Raw genomic sequence first — 20697 nt, 5'->3', positions numbered from 1 at the left:
ACAGTCATTTAGTTTATCAAAAGTGCGCTGCTTCATGCAACTCGCATCCGATTACATAAACCTCTTAGTTGTATAGAAATTTCACAGTTTATTTTTTTTCTCTCCCCCTGTACTGACTGTTTGATTATATTGAGTCATTTGTGTTTTATTTTAATTTCCTTGTACGGCGTCATGGACACTTTGTGGCGCCATATAAACACAGAGAATAATAATTCACACAAAACTGCCATTGTCGTGGGTGGTCGTGTAAGTGGTATAACATGTTTGTAGCCTCTTTGCATTCCCAAGAGAGATAATCCGAGCCTTAGACACCTAGCCACTGAGAACCCCCATGTAAAATGGTAATAATAGGCCACGCCCCTTTCCTGTTTAGGCCACGCCCTAGTTACCCATGGCCGTTCCGCAAATCTGGTAGACCACTCACTCTTTATCCATTAGGGCAACATCAGGTTGTTGAAAAGAATGGATCGAGGAATAGAAAAGACAAAAGGAAAACATTTCACTATCCTGGTAAGGCATGCTGGGACTTGTAGTTCCCCCTACAGCGTACGAGCCACAAGCTGGAGCTTGCAGTTGCAAATCCGCTGCAAAGCCACAAATTGCCTACCTCTGGCCTAGATCCTTGGAAAGGCATGTAACCAAGTCCGTTACTTTCTTTTAGCTCCTCATTTACAATTCTTACATATTAATGAGCTCCCCAAATGAACAATAGGGATTGCAAGATCCCTTTCAGATAAGATCACCGTAAGCTCATTAGCAGACGTCTCCTCACTGAATGAGATATATTTTGGCGTAGCTGGCGGTATTCTCAGTGATTAGTCCCGCTTTCAGAGGACACTGGTATTTTAAGAATCCCCCTGTTATTCTTGATCAGGAACAGTGGAAAATTAATTTTGAACTAATTAGTCCGACATTGGTGAATATCCTCGGGTTTCCTGCGCCGAGGCAACGTACGTACATCCAACACTTGACACTGCCCAAATTAAGAGAGCCGGAACAAAGGCATCTCAGGTGGCTATTGTTTTGAGTGAAAGGTCAGGGGTAGAGCCTAACAATGTTCTAATTAACAATTAATAAATGACCACAGTCTCTTTTGTTGGACTTTAATTATTACTAGAATGCATACTTGAATGAACAAAACCGTATTGTGCCGTCTCCTCAAGATGCTCTGCTATTCTTTTGTCTGCTGGGCCCTTTTCTGTGGGGTCGGAACGTGGGGAAGATCTGTTCATTAAACTCTTTTAATCCTAAAAATAGAAATTACGGCAGGAAAGGAGACGGATGGACGGCAACAACAGAAGTAGGTTTGGTACTGCTCTCCGGGCCTGATTCAGCAAGGAACGCAGTTACTAATACGCACACACTCGGCCGTTCGCTGTGTAATGCGTAAGCGTATGCATCTCAGTGTGCGTGAAGGAACTAGCCATTGCGGTTGGGACTGCGATTGCAACGGCTATGCAGACCCATCGTAGAGTGATTGACAGGAAGTGGCATTTGTGGGTGATAACGGGCTCTGGAATGGCGGCCACATCTGAAACATAAACATTCAGCTCAGGCAGGATGGCCCTACGGCCACATATAATATAGCACTGCCCTGGACATATATGTACATATTCGTCTCGTTATGCACTGGTTAGTGTATTATTATATGGTATAAATAATAAGCCCTATTGATGGTCTATAGCAGTGCATGTTTTCTAGATCTCCTAGTTGATGCACATTACTGGCTGACACATGTTAAAAGATCCACAGGTGGTGCTAATTATTTCATTTGTGATACTTAGAAGAACATGCAGCATTAGTAATATTCTATTCCACAGATTCTCAAACTTGGTTCTCAGGACCCCAAACAGTGCATGTTTTCCAGGTCTCCTCAAAGTATCACAAGTGAGATAATTAGCTCCACCTGTGGATCTTTTAAAATGTGTCAATGAGTAATGAATACACTTGTGCACCAACTAGGTGACCTGGAAAACGTGAAGTGTGGGGTGCTGAGGACCGAATTTGAGAACCTCTGTTCTATTCTATTACTATTTCTATTGTGGTCATGGTGTGGGCTGGGGAGGGGATTTCCAGGCAACCGGATCCCCCCCCCCCCCTCTGTTTACCTATGCGATGCCTTACGCAGCCTGAGGCCTGATAGTGTGCGCTGAAGTCAGCAATTTCTGAGTAAGATCAGGGTTTGTGCAAGTGTGAGTGAGGCTTCGATGGTACTCGATTGTACCGATGTTTTCGCAGCCTTGCTATACATTACGGTTGTGTGTAAGATAAAGTGGGCGTCCTTATGTTGTGCTGAGATTGCCTTGCGATCACAATGGATTAGCATACTTTCGCAGTGAGACTGCGTGCATAATCGCTATTGCATTCGCATCTGCGTTCCTTGCTGAATCAGGCCCTCTGTCTGCTATGAATGGAAGATTTATTATGAGGACTAGGAGTAAACTCTCCGTAAGAAACAATTGATATGAGCAAAAGACCCTCAAGATCAGATGTTGAGGAGGTAAAGTGGCGATAAAGGCGGTTTTGAGGCTATTGCTGGTTGACACAAAAAGTAGTTTGTAAGTGCACAAAATAATTTATAAGGTATAATAGATAGCTCAAGCAAAACTGACCATCAACTCCTGACTATGGGTGCGCAAAGGGTAATTTAATTTTCTTTTTATTATCTTTAATTAATAATAGGACATTCTATAGTCAGAAAGTGCTCCTGGAATAATTAATAATTCAACTACCTACCTAATAAAGTTTGATATTTTATTTATTGAGGGTGCCCTATAGGGAATTTTGTTTTGGAACCTTTCCAATTCAATCATTTGTTAGCTATTGCTGATTGCAAGACACTCAGCGAGATCCGTGCATGTTTCGGTGTTTAAAAAATAGTTAATTGTAAAAATTAAAAATAATAATGTGGGGTCCCCCGTAAAAGCAAAACCAGCACCGGGCTTTTCTGTGCTGGTCCTGGTTGTGAAAATACAGGGGGAAAAAATGTAGGGCTCTCCTGTATTTTTATCAACCAGTACCGGGCTCCATGAGCCAGTCCTGGTTGTGGAAATACAGGGGACAAAATGAATAGGGGTCCCCTCTGTATTTCTATAACCAGCACAGGACTCTGCCACAGCTCGGGGACTCTTTCACCGTGTACCTCGGCCAAAGCATTATCACCTGACTTCTAGTCAGTCCAGGCCAGAAATACCTGGGGAGGTGGGGACCCCCCAATAAAGGCAAATCAAGGGCACCCCAGGCCTGAGCTGATAGCTCAGGCCAGGGGTGGATGTTGGGTGCTGGGTTGTGTAAAAAATAGATTGACAAATAGGGCGGTATTCAATTGTTAGAGTGCTTGATCTCCTGTCTAAAGTGACGGCAGATCGCTGGGCACTATTCAATTGTTGCTGATTTTCGCGCTGATCGCGCCCAAAGTGGTCGGGTTTAGCCACGTAAAACTGCTGTTGGGCGTGATCGTGAAAAGTGCTGTTTGGGCAACCAAAGAGGTAACTTTTCACCCATTTCAGCTGCGAGCTGAAATGGTGCGCTGGCAGCTGATCACGCCTGACAAGGCAACAATTGAATAGCTCCTGTCGGGCGCGTAAAGGGGTGAAATAATTGAATACCACCCTCATTGTCTTTTACAGTAGAACTAGAGGTCAGGAAGCCTCCCCTGCATGCTGGTACTTGGCGAACCACCTTCAGTTCACCTGCAAAAGAAATATGAAAATAAACACAGGACACACACACCATGAAAATACAAGTTTATTACACACACACACTCAAACATACCTACAATCCCTGTAGGTCTGTAGTCCCTGTAGTCTTCTTCTCCATGTAGTATCCACGACATCTGTAATAATAAATCCATACTCACCTACCCCTTGGCTCTTTCAGCCAATGAGCGGTTCCCACCTTTGACTTCAATGGAGAGGGGTAAACCCTTTATTGGGGGGTCCCCACCTCCCCAGGAATCCACGACCTGGACTGTTAGCGGCCAGGTGTTAATGCTTTGGCTGGGGACCCAGTGAAAGGGACACCCGGCTGTGGCATTACACCCCATCTAGAAATAGTCCGATGCTGTTTATAGAAAATACAGGGGACTCCTACACATTTGGTTCCCTGTATTTCCACAACCAGGACTGGCTCACTGAGCCCGGTGCTGGTTGATGAAAAATAATGCAGGTGCAAGTGTCAATGGTGCACACAATGGTGCGCTGATGGTGGTGTGCCAAGAACCACTGGCAGGCACTGAAAGTGGGCATTTCTGCAGCTAGGAAGGCGACGGTCGAAATGCCAACCGCTGGCTTCCCGACTGTGCAATCCCGACAGGGGACTAATGATAGACGTCGAAATTCCAACGCCTATCATTATCCCTACGCCGGGAGCCTGATGCCCAGCATACCAAACGAAGGTAAGCCGGGCGGCGCGCCGCAGACAGCCGTGGGGGGAAGGATTAGGTTAGGGGCTCCCATGGGAGGGACTTAGGGCTAGGCACCCCCCCTGGGAGGGTTAGTGTTAGGCTAGTGGAAGGGGGTTAGGGTTAGGCAACCCCCCCCGGGAGCCTTAGGTTTAGGCTGCGGGAAAGGGGGGTTAGGTTTAGGCACTTACATGGGGGGGTTAGGGTTAGGTACTTGGGGGGAGGTTAGTGTTAGGCACCCCTAAGGGAGGGTTAGGGTTAGGGGGGGAGGAGAGGGTTAGCAATAGTTAAAAAAAACTTACCTTTTGGGATTTTCTGTTGGCGGTCTTCCTGCGTTGGGATTTGAACCGTCTGGCGGTGTTTCATAGCAATCCCTTTCTGGGCTAACACATTCTGGCGCATGCTAGAACACAAGGGGAAAGCTGAAACTAGCATTTGCATATTATCGCACTCGCGACTCCAGCAACAGACGCAATAGCGAACGTAGCAACATCCACCTCTGAATCAGGGCCTTTAGTGTCCAATCTATATGTGGCGATGTCAGGATGGGCTCCAAGAGACCCGCGTGGGATAACATGGGCGGCAGGCATAAGAGAGAATGCAGCCCCCCAGCTCCATCTGTCTAGGAATGAAAGAGACCGTATACAAGTTGCGATACCGCTGGTATTACGCGCCGACAAGGACTGAGTCCACATATCCCAGACACATGCTGGAGGCGCTGAGACCAGCAGGCGGCTTGTTCCTGCACAGTGGTTTTACCCAAAGCGCCCTGCGTGCATTTTGGCGAGATATACAGTATTAAAAAAATGGCTACAATCAGTGTTACAGGTAGACGTCCGTCTCTCGCCCAGGGCCTTCCCCCTCAGCGTCAGAACAATGTGATAGGACAGATTACTGAGTGGCAGGACCCATACACACTACGGGCTCTTTCAAGGCAGATATCATAACTTTCATACTACACAACTCCTCCAACCTTCTACCTCAGGGGCGTATCTATAATGGGTGCAGCGTGTATAGTGGGTATGCGGTCGGGAAGCAGGCGGACCTAATCCTGACAGCCGGCTTCCCGACTGCTTAATCTCCGTGAGGGTTAAATGACAGGCGTCATTTAATCTAGACGCCTGTCATTTTACTGTCGCCGGGAGACCGGCGCTTGGCATCCCGATCGAAGGGACGCCGGGCGCGGATAGCCGAGGGGGGGGACTTAGGGTTAGGCACCCCCTGGGAGGTTAGGTTTAGGCTAGGGGGAGGGAGGGTTAGGGTTAGGCACCCCGGGAGGACTTAGGGCTAGACACCCCCCGGTGGACTTAGGTTTAGGCGGCGGGGAAGGGAGGGTAGGTTTAGGCACTTAGAGGGGGGATTAGGGTTAGGTACTGGGGGGGAAGGCTAGGGTTAGGCACCCCTAAGGGATGGTTAGGTTTAGGGGGTAGAATTAGGTTAGAGAATACTTACCTTGGACGATCGGGATTTCCTCCTCTGCCGGGATGCTGCGGTCGGGATTCCAGCCACCGGGCATGGGTCCGGCGGTAAATCATACCGATTCCGTATAGTGCACACGGGCCCACACCGCACACCCTGCCCCCATATAGTCTTTATACTTACCTGTTCGTTGACTCCAGAGTGCTGCTCTGCAGGGCCAGGGGCTATTTCTACTGGCTGGTGGGAAGTGAATTTACAATGGGGACCCATGGACATGGGGGGTGCAAAACATCATCCAGGTATATTTAAAAATATATATATTTAAATAAATTTTTAAAAATACTTTTTAAATGTTATTAATTTATTTTTTAAAAATTTACAATTTCTGACAGGTTTTTTTTTTGGGGGGGGGGGAGGGATTGTTAGTCAAATGGTTAATGGGCCTTGGAGAGAAATAAAATACCAACCAATCAGCTCCTAACTGTTACTTTACAGGATGTGTTTTAAAAATGACAGTTAGGAGCTGAATGGTTGTTACTTTATCTCTGTCCACTTTATCTCTGTCCAAGGCTTAGGACCTCATTCAGAGCCGGACGCTATTTGCGCTCGCTCGTTCATAAAAAAGGGGAGGCTATTCAAATGAACCAGTAGGGTTTTACAGCACTCTGGGTCTCTTTTATGATTTGTCCTTAGCTGCGCCACCAATAGAGGTATCCCTCCCCCACTGAATCGTAATAAAGTAAATAGTAGTGGTGCGCTCTGGGACAATAAATAAATGTAACTCAATGAAAGTGTCGATGTATTAGTGGTTCGGGTTTGTGCAATGTCCTGTAAATAGATTCCAAAGTCCCAACTATACGGCTGAGAATCTGTCAAACTGTAGGCAGGGTGTTCTTTGAAAAACGTTGTTAAGATTAAGTCATTGGATAGTCTACGATGTATACCCCTATCCGGAGTAGATACTGTATAGGAAATAATGCTAAAAATTGTCCTTGGATAGTCCCATCAATAAAGTTGTAGTATTATCTGTAGGGTGGGTGTTCTTACAGTGTGCTTCAAGGTATCAGAACCGCCTTTACCTCCTCTCCACCTCAAATACAATACAGTGGCACAGTATCAGGGATCTTAAAAAACGCTATCATGCTGGTAGGTAAGAAGGAATCGTACTTACCCCGTATGCTGTGTTGCTCCTGCTGGTTCTCCTCGTCCCAGTGCTTGTATGGATGTGTATGAGGGGCTATGGTGGGTAAGGACTGCTGATGCACACTAATAAAGGCTATAAACAACTACAGACTCCGGTCTGAAATGAACTGATTTATTGTAACTGATTAAGGATTCCAGTCGGTTTTGACTTCTAAAAAAAGCTTCCTGACATAGGAAGCATAAGGTTAAGAACATGCCCAATAATGGGAATGTATAGGGAAAGTCTCTCATAGAAAGTTTTTGTCAAATAGGGGCCGTGTCCCAACGCGTTTCATCCGTTTTTCGCGGACTTTTTCAAGGGTGCCCACCCTCCTGTTCAGTCTCCTTATATAGGCTCTGTGTTTGTGGCTGTGTCTGGCGCTTCTGTCTGTGCTACGTGCACTTCCTGGTTGCGCACGCGCATCCTAGTCCATCAGTGCTGCTGTGATGCCTGGCACTAGAGTGTGCATAGGTGTCCTCATATGTTTGCCGCGCATGTGCGGTCTCCGGCGGCCATTTTGTCATAGGTTTATGTTCAATATACCAGCGCTGATGTATTAGCAAGCGCTGGAGTGTGCATAGGAGTCCCCATATGTTAACTGCGCATGCGCGGTCTCCTATGGCTATCTCTAGAACTGCATCCTCTTGTTAGTAGATTGTCACTGACACTTTAGTGTCTGTCAGAATAGCGGCCATCTTGCCTATGTATTTTAGCAATATCAACACAGCTACACAATCATGAGGTTGCTAAATAAACGAATGAATAATAAGTAGTGATAAAGTGGCTATTTCAACAAATTATTGCAACAAAGTGCTGTCCCTATTTTACAATGCTACTCCTTTAGTGGCCATTTTCCACATCTGTTAATCATTAAAGGGCCATTGCTTATGTTTATATACGGGCTACTTTCTCCTAGTTTGTTGTACTACAATCAATTTTATGTTGATATGATCCTCCTCTTATGCTGACGATAATAACCCTATTCCAAACTAAATAAGTGAATAAATGCCTACCTGTACTATGCTCTAATAATAGATAAATACCTTGATTAACTTAGAATCATGTGTCACGGAGAGGCTATAATCGTTCATTATAGAACTTGTTATATAATTTTCATAACTGATTGTATAATCCATAATTATATGATTATATATACCCGTCACCCAGGCATTATAAGGATATTGTTAGTGTAGTGCAATGTGGAACCATAAACACTGAATAGTGCTGGTGTCCACCTCTTTGATTGGTTAGGTCAGTAATTGGTGAATGTTGTAGAAACATAACGGTGAATTAAATATGGACATATGTATGTACATACAGTATTTATGGTTATGTTAAGCGTCCTCAATGTTAGCCACCGTGATTGGGTGCATCATGGATAATGAGTACAGGTCATGGATCTATATTCAGTCCTTCTGGTACTAATGTGCACAGGTTGAATATCCACCTACTTTCTATCTTATCAATTCTAGCGCTATGGTCACCCCCCCTCCAATGTGGTGTAACTTGATCTATCGCTAGAAATTTTAACCCCTTTGGGTTCATGTCATGTTTGTTCTTAAAGTGCTCCGACACGCTATGTTGTTCAAACCCTTTCTTGATATTGCGTATGTGCTCTCCAATTCTTATCTTTAAACTTCTAGTAGTGCGACCTACATACTGTAGCCCGCATGGGCACTCAAGAATGTAAATAATGTTTCTACTATTACAGCTTAAACTCTGTCGAATTTTGTGTTCTTGTTTGGTTGTATTGCTGTAGATACTGTTAGTTGGAATGGTGCTACGGTAACCTTGTGATTTGCATGGTAAACACTGTCCACAGTGGTAGAAACCACTATTGATGAAATTGCCATCCAATGTGGATTGTTTTCTACATTTGATGTTTTTTAGGTGATTTTTAACTAATTTTTGTTTTAAATCAGGGGCTTTTCTGTACACTACATTCGGTTGGTCGGACAGAATGGTTGACAATTTATTGTCCAATTTCAAAATCGGCCAGTGTCTTTTAAGTATGTTTTTGACTTTGGGAGCTGACGTACTGTAATTGGTGACGAAGTATATTTTGTTCTTATTCGTGTTCCTTCTTTTTGTCATTATATATTAATAATTCTTCCCTTGGTCTCATTTTTACATTTTCATAAGCTTCCTCCACTTGTGTTCTATCGTATTGTTTAGCTGAGAATTGTTCTTTCAATTTTTGTCCTTGTATTTCATATTCTTTTATATCTGTGCAGTTTCTGCGGATTCGTGTGAATTGACCCTGGGGGATGCTGCGAATCCAACTAGGATGGTGGTTGCTTGCAGCCAGAATGTAGCTGTTTACATCTACTTTCTTGTAGTGTGTTCTAGTTTTAATGCACAAATTCTCAATGTATATGTCCAAGTCGAGGAATTCCACTTTCTCTTTATTGTATTTGGTTGTGAAGACCAGATTTTGATTGTTTGAGTTAATGTGCTGTGTGAACTTTTGCAGTGATTCCTCATCTCCCTGCCATATGAACAACACATCATCAATGTATCGTTTCCAGAGGACCAAGCTTGCACCGAGCTCATGAGTGCCCCATATGTTCCTAATCTCCCAAAGGCTCATGAACAGGTTTGCATAGCTCGGTGCGAACTTGGTCCCCATCGCGGTGCCACGGCGTTGTAGGTAGAACTCTTCCTCAAACCACATATAATTATGGGTGAGTATAAACTCTATACCTTGTAGTATGAAGTTGATCTGTAATGCATCAAGGTCAGGGTCTTGTTCTAAAAAATATCTAATGCTCTCTGTACCTTGTTTATGATCAATTACAGTGTATAGAGATGTAACGTCGCTCGTTGCTAGCCAATAGTCTGCCTTCCATTCTAGACTCTGTAAGATGTTGAGGGTCTGGGTGGTGTCTCTCAGGTATGATTTTTGTTCCTTAACGTATTTCTGCAAAAAATGATCTATATACTGTGAAAGTGAAGCTGTTAATGAGTTTATCCCTGATGTGATGGGTCTACCGGGGGGGTTGTTACTGTCCTTATGTATTTTTGGCAGATAATAGAACACGGGGATTACTGGTTGATCATTCCTAATGAATTCAAACTCATGTTTGTCCAAAATGCCAACTGATTTGCCTTCTTGTAGTATTTTATCTAATTCTTGTTGAAATCTGGATGTGGGGTCACCTTTGATCTTATGATAAGTGTCCGTATCAGTAAGGATGTTGTATGCCTCTTTGAGGTAATCCTCCTTATTTAATATCACAATTCCCCCCCCTTTGTCTGCGGGTTTGATCACTATCGTGCTATCTTTTTCCAGTTCCTGTAGTGCATTGATCTCATCTTTCGATAGATTATTACACATTCCTGTAGTTTTGTTACTGAGTTTGCGTAAATCTTGTATAACAGCTTTCTCGAATGTCTGCACAAAGTTCCCTTTTAAATGACAGGGATTAAATTTGGATTGGGGCCTCAAATCCGTATGCTGGTACTTATTAGCTTGACGATTGTTTGTAATTGCTGAGTTCTGATCCATAAAATATTTTTTTAGGGATAATTTCCTAGTGAAGTTCTTAATGTCTAGATACGTTGCAAATTTATCTAATTGATTGTTAGGGGCAAATTTGAGTCCTTTGTTTAGTAGTGTGATCTGAGAGGGTGTCAGTGTTTTGTTACTCAGGTTAAAGATACCTATTGGTGCGGTGCTGTTTGATCCTTGATTTCTCTTCTGCTTTTTTTTCCCTCCCCTGCATCCCCTTCTATGTCTTCTAGTTTCCTTTTGTTTGGTGTCATTGTTTTTTGATCCGTCATGTATATGTTGGTCCCTAACTCTAAAAAATGATCCGACCATTTTGTTGCTGTGTTGGAATCTTCTTGGATAGTTTCAAAAAGTGTTTGTGTAGTGTTCTTTTTGGTGACCTCAGGAATGTTATAATCAAGATTATTGCCTCTGTCCAAAGGTCTTCTAATGTCTGTTTCAATATTACTGGTGGCTACATCCCTCCATCCTTGTTCAAATGAACATCTGACTGTATTCACATAATCGTCATCATTGTCTCGTGTGTCCTCTATAGTGTAAATAGAAAAACTGTCCTCTTCATCCTCACTATGTGTGGTGAGGTTCAGTAGATCTATTTCTGGTGTTTCTATTGGTTGTTTTGCATGTAGTTTAGTCATGTACTGTTGGTATGTTAATCGTAATTTTTTGTAAATGGGGGTTCCTTTATTCCTTGGTTTAATAATATCGTTATTACTACCAATCTTCTTTTTTATTTTGTTTTTATTTGTTTTATTTCCCAATAAATGTCGAGAGGATTTGTGTACTCCAAATTTATCCCTTAGGATTTTAGATTTTTTTGTTTCTCTTTTCTTTAATCTATTTGAAATTAGCGTTTCTAGAGTTTTGTATTCCTCGTCTGTTTTGTGAGGTTCTAGTTTCTGATCTAGTCTCCCGATTTCTAAATCTAATGTTTCCAATTCAGTTTGTCTCGTGGTGATGATTAGAACTATGAGTTTGTGTGAGCAATCTTGCAGAATGATTTCCCATTTATCAATGAATTCTTTATTGTCTTGATTATGTGTTGGAGCTTTTTTAATCTTAAGTCCTTTAGGTATAACATTTTGTTCCCGATACCATTTCAATGTATTTAAGTCCCACCAGAGTCTCGTCTCTTTAGCTAGGAGCTTTTCTAGTGTAAGAAAGGAATGGAAGAATATGTCATTCTCTGGTTCTAATCTCTCCCTATCACCTAGTTCTGAAAATAGTGTGATTGCCCTATCATTTCTTGTGTCTCGTACATCCAAAAGGCCCATATGTAGTTAATCGGGTGCAGACTAGGCAGCTGTAAAAATGGGATATAACAATAGTATAAACAAGTAGGGTTTTACAGCGCTCTGGGTCTCTTTTATGATTTGTCCTTAGCTGCGCCACCAATAGAGGTATCCCTCCCCCACTGAATCGTAATAAAGTAAATAGTAGTGGTGCGCTCTGGGACAATAAATAAATGTAACTCAATTAAAGTGTCGATGTATTAGTGGTTCGACACTTTCATTGAGTTACATTTATTTATTGTCCCAGAGCGCACCACTACTATTTACTTTATTCAAATGAACCGTTCGCTCTTTGCGGTCTGTTCACCCCTCTAGGTCTGAACGAGCGAACAAAACATGCGGTCGTTTTTGGAAAACTACGCCCCCTGGCCGCTCGCATCCTACGTCATGTCCGCTATTTATTAGATTAATCGAGTACATCGACCAGCGTATGAACTGCTCGCTATTCTTGTGGTTGGTTTTTCCTACCGCAATCTTGCGAGCAGTTCTGACTATAAAATAACCCAGTGACGTGGTCAATGATGATGCTGTATTAATTATGCACACCCTTAAAACGCCCGTTTTGACCTTTAAGCACGCCTGCGTTCGGATCTCCACTCCCCGTTTTCAAGCACCTTCCCCTGTTACCACCCACATACGCCTCCTTCTGTCACTCAAAATAGCAGGCATTCGCTATTTAGCGAACAAACGATTTTCGGCCGTACTGACCGGTTCGCGCATGCGTATTACGATCCGTACGCATGCGCAGTTGTGCAAACATCGCTCGGAACGGACGAGCGGCTCTGAATCAGGCCCTTAGTACATAGGGCCTGATTCACTATGGATCGCAGCTGCGATTACATACACAGTTCAACTGCGATAGTACGCTGGTCCATTGCCATCGCTATGCCATCGCAGCACTACATAAGGACACCCACTTTACCTTACACACATCCGTAATGTTTAGCAAGACTGCGAAACCATCGGTACAATCGAGCACCATCGCAGCCTTATGCACACTTGCACAAGCTCCGACCTTACTCAGGAATTGCTAACTTCAGTGTCACGCTATAAGGCCTCAGGCTGCGTAGGGCATCGCAGTGGATAATTTATGCACGCCCCTGTAATGGCATCTAAATGACTGGCACGCCTGCGTTTCCCCGACCATCCCCCCGTCACCCACAAACGGCACTTTCCTGTCAATCACTCTGCTCTGGGTCTGCATAGTCACCGAGATCTCAGTTTCCGATCCAAGTGGCTGGTTCGCTCGTGCACACTGCAAGCACAGTAGGCAACAAATGGCCGTTTTCGTGCGTATTAGTAACCGCGATCCAAGTTGAACCAGGCCCATAGACCCCATAAGGGGGTATTCAATTAGACTGAGAAAAGCCGTTATCGCCGGTGCGAAAAGTCTTTGTTAAAAAATGGGGATAGTTTTCACCATGTAATACATGGCGAAAAAAAGTGCAGAATTGGGGTTTAGGGGTGCAGGCTTAAAAAGAATAGCCTGCACCCCTGGGAGTGTCCTATAAAAGTAATCTGTGTAAAAAAAAAATCATTTGGACACCCCAAAAAATGTACTTACATTTTTGGGGCAAAAAAAAAAAATATTAGGGAACAAAGTTTTAAATTAGCTAAATTGATTCAGGGGGGGTCCCCAAGTATGCGGCAGGTGGTTTCTAGAATGCGGGTGGTTGCGGCAGGTGCATTTTTGAAGAATTTAAAAAAATGACTTTAGGGACTTAAAAATATTCTTGCACCCATTTTCATGTACCCCAAATTTGATGGGACAATTTATTTTTTTCCCAAAAAAACCCTAAGTGCTATTCTTCACCCCTTCTTCTAAAGCCGCATTTATGCACCTGTCGCGGCTACTAAAAACCCTGACTACCTTCAGCAGCCCAAATCAGGGGTACCCATAGTAAACCCCCATGTCAGGACATCTTTAGGGGGGTACCAGGATGAATTCCCGAAAATTCCCAGGACTTTTCGATACTTATCTTTCCGCCGGATCCTGTTTTCGCCGGATCCTAATTGAATACGGGGATAAAGTGGGAATGCGCCTGATACTTTATCCCGGAAAAAGCAGCGATGTCCTCAGACTTTTCGCCTGTAATTGAATACCCCCCAAAGTGTTAAGACCGTTAATTGCAACAGAGGTGTGTTTCTTTGTTTATTTCTAACATTTCCTATGCTTTCAGGTGGTCTTGGAGATCAGGTGTCAGACATACAATAGATTGCACTTTAAAGTCACATGTTGCTAGTAGCTACCCTCCAACGTGACCCGTTCCAATAGGTCCAAATGCTCTGCTTCTGGACTTCCCACCTAATGTATGATTGCAGACAGCTGTGTTGAACTAGGTAATTAATGAGACAGGTGTCTGCAATCATAAATTAAGAGGGAAGTCCAGGAGCAGAGTATTATGTACCTGATGGAACGGGTCATGTTGGAGGGTCTGATGTTGACCTATGTATTAAACATACAAAACTAGCATGTAATGAAGACCGTCCCTATGTCTTCTCTCTCTCATCATGAACATAGTTGATTGTCAAATAAGCAGTAGTTTTCTGAATGAATAAAGAGTGTGCTGCCTAAAGTGGTAGTAAAATGAACTATAATGTGATTTTAGTACTATTGCACCCAACATAAGACTCAGAGCATCCGCCAGGCCACAAGACTCGGCAAAGGTCAACGTTCCCGATGTGATCACAAGGAGAATGTACATCGGTAGATATTTCCAGTTTATAAATGACTTTCTGTATATAGATTTCTTAGCACAATTACCAAAGGACTTTACCACCATCTAGTGGCAAATAAACATAGTGCAATGTTAAAAGTCTACACACCACAATACTGATTAGAGGACACAGGCATTTCATCTACTGTAACTTATGCTGGGCATACACTATACAATTATCTGTCAAATATCTGTCCAATCTGGTTGGTTGGAATGAAAATCTGGTAGTGTATGGGAGCAAATGACAATCGATTATGTGGTTTTAAACCATGGAAAACAGACAAAAACGATTGTTCAAATTGGTTAAATTTGTTTTATTTAACCAATTTAGTTGAATGTCCATTTTTGTCTGTTTTTCAGTCAAATGTTTGACTGTCATTTGCACCCATACATTACCAGATTTTCATTCCAACAAGCCAGATTGGACAGATATCTGACAGATAATTATATAGTGTATGCCCAGCATTATTAGCAATTTAAATGACGAAAGGTTCATCTGCAGTAGATCTGAGCGGATATTTTCACTGCTATTTATAAGGGACCAGTACAGATACAATTTTGCAGTGTTAAGCTGGGCATACACTATACAATTATCTGTCAGATATCTGTCCAATCTGGCTGGTTGGAATGAAAATCCAGTAATGTATGGGAGCCAATGACAATGGACCATTTGCTCACAAACCCTGGAAGACAGACATAAATGGTCATTCAGACAAATTGGTTACAAGTGAAAACACCAATTTAACCTATTTGAACAATAATTTTTGTCCATTTTCCAGTGTTTGAACCAAATGTTTAAATGTCATTTGCTCCCATACATTATCAGGTTTTTATTCCAACCAGCCAGTTTGGATAGATATCTGACATATAATTGTATAGAGCACAGGATCTCAAACTCAGTCCTCAGGACCCCAAACAGTGCATGTTTTTCAGGTCTCCTCACAGAACACAAGTGAAATAATTTTCTCCACTTGTGGATCTTTAAACATGTCAGTGCGTAATGAATACACCTGTGCACCTGCTGGGCGGTCTGCAAAACATGACCTGTGTGGGGTCCTGAGGGCCGAGTTTGAGAACCACTGGTATAGTGTATGCTGGAATTAGTAGAGGACCAATGGCTGGTGATTGGATCAGGAATTTATCCATTTGCCATTTTTGGAGGGATTTTATTTCCCCCGTTACACTAAATTGGCAACTAACACACTGAAATCTGCGTCTCTATGTTTTTGCCTGCAAAAGAAAGTCGGGTTTTTAAATAGCCGCAGCAGGTGTTTTTTTTCCCGACATTGAAGAAGTGATGCAGAAGAGCACTTAGGTTATTTTTTTCATTACTTTAAGTGGATCCATCAAATTTGGGGTACATGAAAATGGGTACTAGCATATTTTTAAGTCCTAGTCATTTTTTTAAAATTTGACAAAAATGCACCTGCCGCTAATAGCCTATTCTAGAATACACCGGCCGCTAATAGCCTATTCTAGAATACACCGGCCGCTAATAGCCTATTCTAGAATACACCGACTGCTAATAGCCTATTCTAGAATACACCGACTGCTAATAGCCTATTCTAGAATACACCGGCCGCTAATAGCCTATTCTAGAATACACCGGCCGCTAATAGCCTATTCTAGAATACACCGGCCGCTAATAGCCTATTCTAGAATACACCGACTGCTAATAGCCTATTCTAGAATACACCGACTGCTAATAGCCTATTCTAGAATACACCGGCCGCTAATAGCCTATTCTAGAATACACCGGCCGCTAATAGCCTATTCTAGAATACACCGGCCGCTAATAGCCTATTCTAGAATACACCGACTGCTAATAGCCTATTCTAGAATACACCGACTGCTAATAGACTATTCTAGAATACACCGACTGCTAATAGACTATTCTAGAATACACCGGCCACTAATAGCCTATTCTAGAATACACCTGCCGCTAACAGCCTATTCTAGAATGCACCTGCCACATATTTGCAGAATAGCCCTGAACCTACTTCCCTATTTTTAAACACTGTTTCCACTGTTTTTTTTTTCACCCCAAATTTTTAAGTAATTTTTTTGGGGTGTTCCTATTTTTTTTTTTTACTTTTTTTGACACAGGCTTTTTTTTTAACAATTTTTTAAATTAAAGCACTTATATAAAGTTGCTAAATAGGAATTGGGCAACCACGTGCTGCCGACACAAGGGGCGCTGAGAGGGGTGGGAGCAGGTACTAATTACCCGGGCCCGGGGTTGCTGAAGGGGCCCGGATCCAGCGCCACTCCCCCCCACTCCTACATCACAGCAGCCCAGCACACGCTGCTGTGTGCTGGGCTGCACTGGGAGACTGCTCGCGGCTGCTAAGAAGCAGCCACAGCAGTCTCCTATGCCTGTGGGGGGGAGCGATCAAGCGGATCGCACCCCCCACTGGTTATGCACCGAGCTGAGGGGGCTCACTGTGGCCCCTCGCCAGCGGCGCTGCAAAACGTTTCTTTTTATAAAAAAATTAACCTAAGGGAGCGTGGACATGCCTCCCGCGATTAGGCCACACCTGCTTTTACCGGGGCCCGGCGCGGCTCTTAGCGGGCCTGGACGACACTAACTGGATCCGCTGTGCGCTTGAGTGTACCAACATCTGGAATGGGTAAGGATACGATACCCAACACTGAGGCCTGGCTGCAGGGCCGGATTTACCATAAGGCATCCTAGGCACCCGCCTAGGGCCCGTCAGGTTCCAAGGGGCCCGTGGCCGGGCCCTCACCCCTCGAGATCCGGCCCTGAAGTGAATCCGCTGAGGTGTGCTTTGAAGTTGAACTGCTGCTGCTACTGGCTGGAGAGGGGAGACACGCATCAGCAGCAGCACGATCCGGGGCCCTGCCGCTACTATGCACGAGAAATAAAGTCAGCCTCCTCTCCTCTGCGGTCTCCTCTGCGCCCCCCGCAGTATAGCGTATGCAGCGCCTCCTACCCGCAGCATCTAGCGAGCCGCAGCGAGCCGACCCCTTCCGTAGTCACACATGGGAGTGCAGCCTTCTCCGGCTCCAAGCCTACGACCATCTCCCCCCGCAATGAAGCAAGCAGCCTCCTCCGGCTCCTACCGCGCCGCTCCGCAGTATTCGGGCTGTAGATGGCTTCGTCCACTTGCCCCCTCCCTCCCTCCTCCGCAGTATGGCAAGCAGCCTCCTCCAGCTCCAAGCCTCCGACCACCTCCCCCCGCAATGAAGCAAGCAGCCTCCTCCAGCAAAAAAGAGCAACATCCTCCTGTTCCGACCACTGGGGTTCTGCCAGGTGCAACAACATGATCCAGCTGGGTAAGTTTAACTGGAAAATTATACTTTTAAACTACACAGCTCTATCTAGTATGTATATAGTATGTGTGCATGTATATTATATATATATGTATATACACACACACAAATACACACTGTCTATATACATACTGTATGTATATTAAAATACTGTTTTTTATATATATATATATATATATATATATATTCACTGATTCTATGAGTCTACATCTGTTCATCCCCCTGTCTCACCATGTTCTTCCCTTTTCCTCCCATCTGCCTCTGTTTGTTCCCTTTTATTCCGATCTCCCTCTGTTTGTCCCCATCTCCTCCTGTCTCCCTCTGTTTGTTCCCCATTCCTGCCGTTTCCCTCTGTTTGTCCCCATCTCCTCCTGTCTCCCTCTGTTTGTCCCCCAATTCTCCCGTCTCCCAATGTTTGTCCACCATTCCTCCTGTCTCCCTCTGTTTGTTCCCCATTCCTCCCGATTCCCTCTGTTACTCCCCCTTTCCTCGCTTCTCCCTATGTTTGTCCCCCATTCCTCCTGTCTCCCTATGTTTGTCCCCCATTCCTCCCGTCTCCCTCTGTTTGTCCCCCATTCCTCACCTCTCCCTATGTTTGTCCCCCATTCCTCCCGTCTCCCTCTGTTTATCCCCCATTCCTCACCTCTCCAAATGTTTGTCCCCCTTTCCTCGCCTCTCCCTATGTTTGTCCCCCATTCCTGCCGTCTCCCTCTGTCAGTCCCCCTTTCCTCGCCTCTCCCTCTGTTTGTCCCCCATTCCTCCCATCTCTCTCCATTTGTCCCCCATAACTCCCGTCTACCTCTGTTTGGCCCCCATTCCTCCCACTCTACATTGCAGGTTTGCAAAAGGAGGTCCTTGACAGATCACTTAAAATTTTCACACTACAACTGTTAGTGTATGTGTGTATGCGTGTGCGCAAGTAGTATTAATCTGTGTCATATTTGATGTTTGGCCTTGCTCTCATGTTTTTTAAATTAGTGTTTTCAGTGTGTATTTGATTACACCTACTGTAAGAACTGCATATATTACAGTAGTGTCATTGGAGCAAGTTAAAAACACACACACAGATAGATAGATCTATGATATGTGTATATAATTTGATGTGTGTATTTTGCTCCAGCGATACCTACTGTAATATATGCATAGGATTGTTTGAAGGAGGGGGGCCCCAAACTGGTATTTTGCCTAGGGCCCCATGAGGTCTAAATCCGGCTCTGCCTGGCTGATGGTGGTAGAAAACGTTCTCTTAGGCTTCATTCGAAAATACCTCACACATACTCGATTTTCGTTGAGATCAGGTGACTGAAGGCCAAAATATATGGACAACATTAGTATTATATGCCGACAGGGGCGGATTGGGCCACCGGGACAGCGGGAGAGTTCCCGCTGGGCTGGTCCCATTCACCCCCCTGCAGGGCCGACTGACACTGCCTGCCAGGCCGGCTGCCGGCCCTGGCCAAGTACTACGTGCCAGCTGCCGCGCTTCCTGGATTTGCGTTCCACGCAAACAGGAAGCTGTCAGCTGCTCCCACTAGAGGCCGGCCGCTGCGGGGTTCCGTTAGTCAGGAGGAGCAGTGGTGGTGCAGCGTAGTTACTGGAGCTTGTGCGGGGCAGTGGCTGTGTTAGACAGAGCGCTGTGAATCCAAGGAGTGGTCCGTTTGTGCACCACCCCTTAACAGTGCAAGCAGTGGCTAGGTAACGCGGAGCCGGTCAGAAGTCGGACTCAGCAGTGGGTCACGTGGACAATAGATTTAGCCGGGGGCAGAGCGCCTTCTCAGCTTTCTTTCTCGGCGGCCAGCACTATGCACATTCAGTGATCCTGGAGGACCCTGCAGCTGTTACAGCATGGCATGAAGTTCTACTTAAAAGTAGGGATGTGCAGGCTCGGTTCTACTCGGTTCCGTTCGGTTCTTTTTACCGAATCTTATTGGCTATCCAAAACTCGTGACAGCTGAAACCCAATAAGATCCGGTAAAAAGAACCGAACGGAACCGAGTAGAACCGAGCCTGCACATCCCTACTTAAAAGTAAGACGTCCGGGGGTCCTACTGTATGCTCAAGTAAAGCATTGAATGCCTGTCCAGCTGTGATGTGTCTACAAGTCCCCAGCACACTTTGTCAACTGGATGTGCTGAGACTTGTAGTGCCATCACTGTTATAAAGGTCATGAAAAGACAACTGTTTATATATATATATATATCCTCTCAGTGTCCCAGTTCTCACCCTCCCTGCAATGTCCCCTCAGTGTATCTGTAAATCCCCCTCAGTGTCCCTGCCCTCACTATCCCTGTAACTCCCCCCAGTGTCCCTGCCCTCACTATCCCTGTAACTCCCCCCAGTGTCCCAGCCCTCACCCTCCATGTAACTTCCCCTCATTGTCCCGGCGCTCACATAAAAACATTGATGCTTTTTACAGATATTTTTGCGGGTGACTCAGATTCAGGCCCTATGAGGAGGGATCCTCCCCCATCGACAGACCCCATCCTCATTAGGGCTGCTTCCATAAATTTCCCGGGCTGGTTTTCCATCCCAATCCGCCCCTGTATGCTGATGTGTATGACCATACATGTGCGTCTGCAACATGGGGAGAACGATCACTCATTAGGAAACAAGAATGACTAGTTCTGAGAACTTCGTTATTTAGCCCTTGTAGATTATTAATAGGTAAATTATATTAAAATGTGACTCTGATAGGTAGGGATGCAGTGCTACTACAAGTGTGTCCTCATACGGCTATCCTTTTAGCATTATATAGCCAGAGACACATGACGCAACCTGGACGCTCCGCTACGGGTAACGATTCTCCGACCTTTGTACTACAGTTAGGTCCTTATATATTTGGAAACTGACACCATTGTCATCATTTTGGCTCTGTACGC

Source organism: Taudactylus pleione, unplaced genomic scaffold (assembly GCF_031769625.1).
Source record: "Taudactylus pleione unplaced genomic scaffold, aTauple2 ptg000189l, whole genome shotgun sequence".
Taxonomy (NCBI): domain Eukaryota; kingdom Metazoa; phylum Chordata; class Amphibia; order Anura; family Myobatrachidae; genus Taudactylus; species Taudactylus pleione.
This window is presented reverse-complemented; position numbering follows the sequence as displayed.